Below are 10496 nucleotides of genomic sequence, written 5' to 3'. Positions count from 1 at the left end.
GTGCTTCTTTGATTTTGTTATTAATTGCTTTATATAGTTTGCTGCTCCCATGTTAGGGGCATAGATATTTAAAATTGTTAGATTTTGTTGGAGCGACCCTTTAAGTATGATATAGTGTCCTTTCTCATCTCTTATTATAGTCTTTGGCTTAAAATCTAATTGATCTGATATAAGGATTGCCACCCCAGCTTTCTTCTGATGTCCATTAGCATGGTAAATTGTTTCCCACCCCCTCACTTTAAATCTGGAGGTGTCTTTGGGTCTAAAATGAGTTTCTTGCAGACAGTATATTGATGGGTCTTTTTTTTTTTTTAATCCATTCTGATACCCTGTGCCATTGGGTACCAGATTGGGGCATTTAGTCCATTTATATGCAGGGTAACTATTGAGAGATATGAATTTAGTGCCATTGTATTGCCTGTAAGGTGACTGTTACTGTATATTGTTTCTGTTCTTTTCTGGTGTGTTACTTTTAGGCTCTCTCTTCTCTTAGAGGACCCCTTTCAATATTTTCTGTAGGGCTGGTTTGGTGTTTGCAAATTCTTTTAGTTTTTGTTTGTCCTGGAAGTTTTTTGTTTTGTTTTGTTTTGTTTTGTTTTGTTTTTTTAAATCTCTCCTTCTACGTTCAATGACAGCCTGAATATAGTATTCTTGGCTGCATATTTTTCTTGTTATATTATGTGAATATATTGTGTTGGTCTTTTCCAGCCTCACAGATATCTGTGGATAGGTCTGCTGTCAATCTAATATTTGTACAATTGTATGTTACAGACTTCTTGTCCCAAGCTGCTTTCAGGATTTTCTCTGTCACTGAGGGTTGTAAGGTTTACTATTAGATGACAGGGTGTGGGCCTATTTTTATTGATTTTGGGGGGGGGGTCTCTGTGTCTCCTGGATTTTGATGCTTGTTCCCTTCACCAGATTAGGGAAATTCTCTGCTATAATTTGCTCCAATATACCTTCTGCTCCCCTCTCTCTTTCTTCTTCTGGGATCCCAATTATTCTAATACTGTTTTGTCTTATGGTATTACTTATCTCTAGAATTCTCCCCTTGTGGTCCAGTAGTTGTTTACCTCTCTTTTTCTCAGCTTCTTTATTCTCCATCATTTGCTCTTTTATATCACTAATTCTCTCTTCTGCCTCATTTATCCTAGCAGTAAGAGCCTCCATTTTTTATTGTACCTCATTAATAGCTTTTTAAATTTCAACTTGGTTAGATTTTAGTTTAGCTTTTATTTCCCCAGAAAGGGATTTTATTTCTCCAGAAAGGGATTCTCTAGTATATTCCATGCTTTTTTGAGCTCAGCTAGCAACTTGATAATTCTTATTCTGAACTCTAGTTCTGACTTCTTACTAATGTCCATATTGATTAGTCCCTGGCTATCAATAATGCTTCTTATTCTTTTTTTTTTTTTCATTTTTTTTGAGGTGAGTTTTTCCACCTTGTCATTTTATCCAGATAAGAATAGATGAATGAGGTGGGGTTAGAGTCAAGATGCCGGAGAAGTAGCAGGCTGAGATGACATCAGGTAGCAGGAGATCAGCTATATAGCTTATTAAACCATTCTGAACACCTACAAATCTAACAGGAGATCGAAGAGAAGAAGAGCAACAATTCTAGAAACAGAAAAACGACCACTTTCTGAAAGGTAGGACCAGCGGAGAAGTGAATCCAAAGCCACGGGAAGATAGACCGCAGGGGGAGGGACCAGCTCCCAGCAAGTGGTGGAGCAGCAGAGCACAAAATCAGAACTTTTCAAAGTCTGCTCCACTGAAGGACATTGCTCCAGAGGCTAAACCGGGGTGAAGCCCATGCAGGGACAACGTGGCCCCAGGTCCTGCGGGGTCACAGAAGCATCGGGGGTATCTGAGTGTCACAGAGCTCGCAGGTATTAGAGCGGGGACGCCAGCTACAGAGACAGAGCAGAAGAATGAGCTCTCGACTTGGGGTTACCTTGAACCGTAATCTGTGGCACAGGCCACTGCTCTGTGAGTGGGGTCCCCACAAGATCCCGGGAGACCCCCTCTGGAAGAGCTCAGGGATCTGCGGGGTTCGGAGACTCCAGGCGGAGCTGGGTGCCAGAGACAGAGATGCTTGGTCACAGGCTGGGTGAGCTTGAAGCACAACAGGAGGCCAGGGAGATGGGAGTGATTGAGCGCTTTTCTCCAAGTGTGGCCAGAGGCCAGGGAGACAGGAGTGATTGAGCACTTTTCTCTGAGCGTGCACTGAGGAGTGGGGCCCCAAGCTCTCGGCTCCGCTGGGCTGGAGACTGGGAGGCTGCCATTTTCATTCCTGTCCTCTAGAACTCTACCGAAAGCCTTCAGGGAACCAAAGCTCCTGAAAGTGAACCCGAGCAGATTACTTAGCCCAGCCCCTGCTAAGGGCCGTGCAATTCCGCCTCAGGCAAAGACACTTGAGAATCACTACAACAGGCCCCACCCCTAGAAGATCAACAAGAAATCCAGCCAAGACCAAGTTCACTTACCAAGGAGAACAGCGGAATTCCAGAGGAGAAGAAAGCAAAGCAAGGAATTCATGGCTTTCTCCCCCTGAATCTTTAGTCTTGCAAAGTTAATTAATTTTTTAATTTTATCTTTTTTCTTCCACTATTTTTTTTAACTTTTACCCTTTCCTCTTTTAACGTTTTTAACTAGTTTATCTTAACAATACCTTTCATAAAAAAAATCTTTTTTGAACCTTCATTATTATAGTCATATTTTATCCTTCATTGTAGCTAACTTTATTTATTGTATACACATAGGGTGTTTTCTTCTAAAAAATTTGGGGTACAACTTCTAATAGATCAAAATACACCCTAAATCTAGCATCGGGCTTGTTCTAGTCTCCAGCCTGAGCAAATTCTCTCCACTTTTTTTTTATTCTCCCAACCTACTTACCTTATCAACTCCTTTTTTAGATTAAAAAATTTTTTTTCATCTTTATAGTCATATTCCATCCCTTCATTGTGTTTACCCTTATATATATTTTTAATTCTTTAAAATTTTGGGAGGTAATTTCTTCTAAGAGACCAAAATACTCCAAAATTAAGTGGGTGACCCTGTTCTAGTCACCAGTCTAATATATATATTTTTTTCTTTGTTTGTTTTCTTTTTAAAAAAATTTTTTTCTGAACTTCTTTTTATCCCCTTTCTCTCCCTCCATGATTTGGGGTCTCTTCTGATTTGGTTAAAGCACATTTTCCTGGGGTCTTTGCCCAGGAAAAGCATTTTAGTATTTTATTTGCTCCTTCATATATTCTTATCTGGACAAAATGACAAGGTGGAAAAACTCATCACAAAAAAAAAAAAAAAAAAAAAAAAAAAGAATAAGAGGCAGTACCAAAGGCTGGGGACCTAATCAATATGGACATTGGTAATATGTCAGAATTAGAGTTCAGAATGATGATTCTCAAGGTTCTAGCCGGGCTTGAAAAAGGCATAGAAGATATTAGAGAAACCCTGTCTGGAGAAATAAAAGCCCTTTCTGGAGAAATAAAAGAACTAAAATCTAACCAAGTTGAAATAAAAAAGCTATTAATGAGGTACAATAAAAAATGGAGGCTCTTACTGCTAGGATAAATGAGGCAGAAGAAAGAATTAGTGATATAGAAGACCAAATGACAGAGAATAAAGAAGCTGAGCAAAAGAGAGACAAACAACTACTGGACCACAAGGGGAGAATTTGAGAGATAAGTGATATCATAAGATGAAACAACATTAGAATAATTGGGATTCCAGAAGAAGAAGAAAGAGAGAGGGGAGCAGAAGGTATACTGGAGAGAATTATTGGAGGGAATTTCCCTAATATGGCAAAGGGAACAAGCATCAAAATCCAGGAGGTGCAGAGAACCCCCCTCAAAATCAATAAGAATAGGTCCACACCCCATCATCTAATAGTAAAATTTACAAGTCTTAGCAACAAAGAGAAAATCCTCAAAGCAGCCTGGGACAGGAAGTCTGTAACATACAATGGTAAAAATATTAGATTGGCAGTGGACTTATCCACAGAGACCTGGCAGGCCAGAAAGAACTGGCATGATATATTCAGAGCACTAAACGAGAAAAACATGCAGCCAAGAATACTATATCCAGCTAGGCTATCATTGAAAATAGAAAGAGAGATAAAAAGCTTCCAGGACAAACAAAAACTGAAAGAATTTGCAAACACCAAACCAGCTCTAAAGGAAATATTGAAAGGGGTCCTCTAAGCAAAGAGAGAGCCTACAGTAACAGTCACCTTACAGGCAATACAATGGCACTAAATTCATATCTCTCAATAGTTACCCTGAATGTAAATGGGCTAAATGCCCCAATCAAAAGACACAGGGTATCAGAATGGATAAAAAAACAAAACCCATCAATATGCTGCCTACAAGGAACTCATTTTAGACCCAAAGACACCTCCAGATTTAAAGTGAGGGGGTGGAAAACAATTTACCATGCTAATGGACATCAGAAGAAAGCTGGGGTGGTAATCCTTATATCAGATCAATTAGATTTTAAGCCCAAGACTATAATAAGAGACAAGGAAGGACATTATATCATACTCAAAGGGTCTTTCCAACAAGAAGATCTAACAATTTTAAATATCTATGCCCTAACATGGGAGCAGCCAACTATATAAACCAATTAATAACAAAATCAAAGAACTACATCAACAATAATACAATAATAGTAGGGGACTTTAACACTCCCCTCACTGAAATGGACAGATCATCTAAGCGAAAGATCAACAAGGAAATAAAGGCCTTAAATGACACACTGGACCAGATGGAATCACAGATATATTCAGAACATTCCATCCCAAAATAACAGAATACACATTCTTCTCTAGAGCACATGGGACATTCTCCAGAATAGATTACATCCTGAGTCATGAATCAGGTCTCAACCGGTATCAAAAGATTGGGGTCATTCCTTGCATATTTTCAGACCACAATGCTCTGAAGCTAGAACTCAATCACAAGAGGAATGTCGGAAAGAACCCAAATACATGGAGACTAAACAGCATTCTTTCTAAAGAATGAATGGGTCAACCAGGAAATTAAAGAAGAATTGAAAAAAATTCATGGAAACAAATGATAATGAAAACATAACAGTTCAAAGTCTGTGAGACACAGCAAAGGCAGTCCTGAGAGGAAAATATATAGTGATACAAGCCTTTCTCAAGAAACAAGAAAGGTCTCAAACCTAACCCTACACCTAAAGGAGCTGGAGAAAGAACAGCAAAGAAAGCCTAAACCCAGCAGGAGAAGAGAAATCATAAAGATCAGAGCAGAAATCAATGAAATAGAAACCAAAAAAACAATAGAACAAATCAATGAAACTAGGAGCTGGTTCTTTCAAGGAATTAATAAGATTGATAAACTCCTGGCCAGACTTATCAAAAAGAAAAGAGAAAGGACCCAAATAAATAAAATCATGAATGAAAGAGGAGAGATCACAACTAACACCAAAGAAATACAAACAATTATAAGAACATATGATGAGCAACTCTATGCCAACAAATTTGACAATCTGGAAGAAATGGATGCATTCCTAGAGACATATAAACTACTAAAACTGAGCCAGGAAGAAATAGAAAACCTGAACAGACCCATAACCAGTAAGGAGATTGGAGCAGTCATCAAAAATCTCCAAACAAATAAGAGCCCAGGGCCAGACGGCTTCCAAGGGGAATTCTACCAAACATTTAAAGAAGAATTAATTCCTATTCTCCTGAAACTGTTCCAAAAAAGAGAAATGGAAGGAAAACTTCCAAACTCATTGTATGAGGCCAGCATCACCTTGATCCCAAAACCAGACAAGGATCCCACCAAAAAAGAGAATTACAGACCAATATCCTTGATGAACACAGATGCGAAAATTCTCACCAAAATACTAGCCAATAGGATCCAGCAGTACACCACGACCAAGTGGGATTATTCCAGGGCTGTAAGGTTCAACATCCACAAATCAATCAATGTGATACAATGTGATACAATACATTAATAAAAGAAAGAACAAGAACCATATGATACTCTCAATAGATGCTGAAAAAGCATTTGACAAAGTACAGCATCTCTTCCTGATCAAAACTCTTCAAAGTGTAGGGATAGAGGGCACATACCTCAATATTATCAAAGCCATCTATGAAAAACCCACCACAAATATCATTCTCAATGGAGAAAAACAGAGTTTTTCCACTAAGGTCAGGAACACAGCAGGGATGTCCCTTATCACCACTGCTATTCAACATAGTACTAGAAGTCCTAGCCTCAGCAGTCAGACAACAAAAAGAAATTAAAAGCATCCAAATCAGCAAAGAAGAAGTCAAACTATCACTCTTTGCAGATGATATGATACTATATGTGGAAAACCCAAAAGACTCCACTCCAAAACTGTTAGAACTCATACAGGAATTCAGGAAAGTGTCAGGATATAAAATCAATGCACAGAAATCAGTTGCATTTCTATACACCAACAGCAAGACAGAAGAAAGAGAAATTAAGGAGTCGATCTCATTTACAATTGCACCCAAAACCATAAGATACCTAGGAATAAACCTACCATAGAGGCAAAGAAACTGTACTCAGAAAACTATAAAGTACTCATGAAAGAAATTGAGGAAGATACAAAGAAATGGAAAAACGTTCCATGCTCCTGGATTGGAAGAACAAATATTGTGAAAATGTCTATGCTACCTAAAGCAACCTACACATTTAATGCAATCCCTATCCAAATACCATGAATTTCTTTCAAAGAAATGGAACAAATAATCCTAAAATGTATATGGAACCAGAAAAGACCCCGAATAGCCAGAGGAATGTTGAAAAGAAAGTCAAAGTTGGTGGCATCACCATTCCAGACTTCAAGCTCTATTACAAAGCTGTCATCATCAAGACAGTATGGTACCGGCACAAAAACTGACACACAGATCAATGGAACAGAATAGAGAGCCCAGAAATGGACCTTCAACTCTATGATCAACTAATCTCTGACAAAGCAGGAAAGAATGTCCAATGGAAAAAAGACAGTCTCTTCAACAAACGGTGTTGGGAAAATTGGATGGCGAAATGCAGAAGAATGAAACTGGATTATTTCTTTACACCACATACAAAAATAGACTCAAAATGGATGAAAGACATCAATGTGAGACAGGAATCCATCAAAACCCTTGAGGAGAACACAGGCAGCAACCTCTTCAACCTCAGCCGCAGTAACTTCTTTCTAGGAACATCTCCAAAGGCAAGGGAAGCAAGGGCAAAAGGGAACTATTGGGACTTCATCAAGATCAAAAGCTTTTGCACAGCAAAGGAAACAGTCAACAAAACCAAAAGACAACTGACAGAATGGGAGAAGATATTCGCAAATGACATATCAGATAAAGGGCTAGTATCCAAAATCTATAAAGAGCTTAGCAAACTCAACACCCAAAGAACAAACAATCCAATCAAGAAATGGGCAGAAGACATGAACAGACATTTCTGCAAAGAAGACATCCATTTGGCCAACAGACACATGAAAAAATGCTCCACATCACTTGGCATCAGGGAAATGCAAATCAAAACCACAATGAGATACCACTTCACACCAGTCAGAATGGCTAAAATGAACAAGTCAGGAAACGATAGATGCTGGCGAGGATGCAGAGAAAGGGGAACCCTCCTCCACTGTTGGTGGGAATGTAAGCTGGTACAGCCACTCTGGAAAACAGCATGGAGATTCCTCAAAAAGTTGAAAATAGAGCTACCTTACAACCCAGCAATTGCACTACTGGGTATTTACCCTAAAGATACAAATGTAGTGATCCGAAAGGGCACGTGCACCCAAATGTTTATAACAGCAATGTCCACAATAGCCAAACTACGGGAAGAACCTAGATGTCCATGAACAGATGAATGGATAAAGAAGATGTGGTATATATATACAATGGAATACTATGCAGCCATCAAAAGAAATGAAATCTTGCCATTCGCGATGACATGGGTGGAACGAGAGGGTATTATGTTTAGCGAAATAAGTCAATTGGAGAAAGACAACTATCATATGATCTCCCTGATATGAGGAAATGCAGATGGTACGTGGGGGGTTTGGGGTAGGAAAAGAATAAATGAAACAAGATGGGATTGGGAGGGAGACAAACCATAAGAGACTCTTAATGTCACAAAACAAACTGAGGGTGGCTGGGGGGAGGGGGGTAGGGAGAGGGTGGTGGGGTTATGGACATTGGGGAGGGTATATGCTATGGTGAGTGCTGTCAAGTGTGTAAATCTGGCGATTCACAGACCTGTACCCCTGGGGCTAATAGTACATTATATGTTTATAAAAAAATAAAATTTATTAAAAAAATATATGCTTATTGTTTAAAAAAAAATAGATGAATGAGAGAACAAAATACTAAAAGGGTAGCAATGACCCCAGAAAAATATACACTAACCAAATCGGAAGAGACCTTAATCTAAGGGGGAGAAGAAAGGAGAAAAAATTATATGTATATGGCTGGTGAATAGAACACAGCGACATACTTGATTTTGGGTGTATTTTGGTCTGTTAGAAGAAACTGTCTCCCAAAATTTTAAAGAAAGAAAAACATCTAGATAGATAGATAGATAGATATACACACACACACACACACACAAATAAAGGTAAAGACCATGAAGGGATGGAATATGACTGTAAAGATGAAAATTTAAAAAGATTCTAAAAAAGGAATTGATAAGAAGTTGGTTGAAAAAGAAAAAAAAAAAAAGAGGAAAGAATGTGATCAGGCTGGAGGCTAAAACAAAGCCATATGCTAGATTTAGGGTATATTTTGATGTGTTAGAAGAAACTGTATCCTAAAATTTTAAAGAAAAAATCCCTATATATATATACACAAAAAATAAGGTTAAATACAAAGAAGGGATAGGATATAACAATGAAAATTTAAAAAGTTTTCCTGTTGAGTTTGTAGTTGTTCAGAAGGGTTTGATAAGTATCTCGCTGAATTCCTGGGACCCAACGATATTAGGTCTCCCACTCCTCCACCATCTTGCTCCTTGAGATTTCTCATGTTGTTGTTGTTGTTGTTTTTAATGGTAGTAAAATAAATGTAACATAAAATTTATCATTTTAATCATTTTTAGGAAAAGAGTTCACTGGTATTAAATACATTCATAATACTGGGCAACTGTTACTGCCATCCGTATCCCTAACACTTTACATCTGGTGAGACTGTACTCATTAAACAATAATTCTCCATCTCTCTTCTCCCCAGCCCCTGGCAACTTTCTGACTCTGTGATTTTGGTTACTCTAAACACTTCATATAAGTGGAACCATACAGTATTTGTCTTTTTGTGACTGGCTTGTCTCACATAGCATAGTGTTCCAAAGTTTATCCATGTGGTAGCTTGTGACAGAATTTCCTTTCTTTCTGAGGCTAAATAGTAGGTATATACCATATTTTGCTTATCCATTCATCGGTTGATGGACACGTGGGTTGTTTCCACATTTTAGCTATTGTAAATAATGCTGCTAAGAACACGAGGGTGCAGATATCTCATTGAGAACCTGCTCTGAATTATTTGGGGTATATAAGAAGTGGAATTGCCGCATTATGTGGTAACTCAATTTTTAATTATTTGAGGAACTGCCACACTATTTTTTCACACCAGCTGTACTATTACATTCCCACTAACAGTACCCAAGACTTCCAATTTCTCCATATCCTTGCCAACACGCGCTGCTTTCTGTTTTTTTGATAGTGGCTAAGGTAATGGATGTGAAATGGTATCTCACTGTTGTTTTGATTTGCATTTTCCTAATGGCTAGTGATGGTGAGCATCTTTTCATGTGCATATTGGCCATTTGTATATTTTCTTTGGAGAAATATCCATTTAAGTCCTTTCCCCATTTTTGAATTGGGTTGTTTTTGTTGTTGTTTTTAGGAGTTTTCTAGATACTCTGGATATTAATATCTTATCAGATATATAATTTGCAAATACTTTGTCAGCTTTCTGTTGACAGTGTCTTTTGATCCACCAAAAATTTTTTAAATTTTCATAAAGTCCAATTTGTATATTTTTTGTTACCATTGGTGTCCTGAGAAAATTGCCAAATCCCAGGTTGTGAAGTTCTTATCCTATATTATCTTCTAAGAGTTTTATTGCTTTAGGTCTTACATTTAGGTGTCTGAACCTTATTGAGGTAATTTTTGTAAATGCTAAGGGTCCAACTTCTTCCTTTTACATGTGGATACCCAGTTATCCCAGTGCCATTTGTTGAAAAGACTGCCCTATCCTTCATTGAATGCATCCTTGTCAAAAATCATTTGGCTATATATATGAAGGTTTATTTCTGGGCTCTCCATTCTTATTCCTTTAGTCTCTATAAATATGTCTTTATACCTGTACCATCCTGTTTTGACAATTGTGGTTTTCTGTAAGTTTTGAAACCAAGAAGTATGAGTCCTGCAATGCCTCGGTAGCTCAGTCAGTTAAGCATCTGCCTTCGGCTCAGGTCATGATCCCGGGG

This window comes from Martes martes (assembly GCF_963455335.1).
Source record: "Martes martes genome assembly, chromosome: 6".
Lineage (NCBI taxonomy): Eukaryota > Metazoa > Chordata > Mammalia > Carnivora > Mustelidae > Martes > Martes martes.
This window is presented reverse-complemented; position numbering follows the sequence as displayed.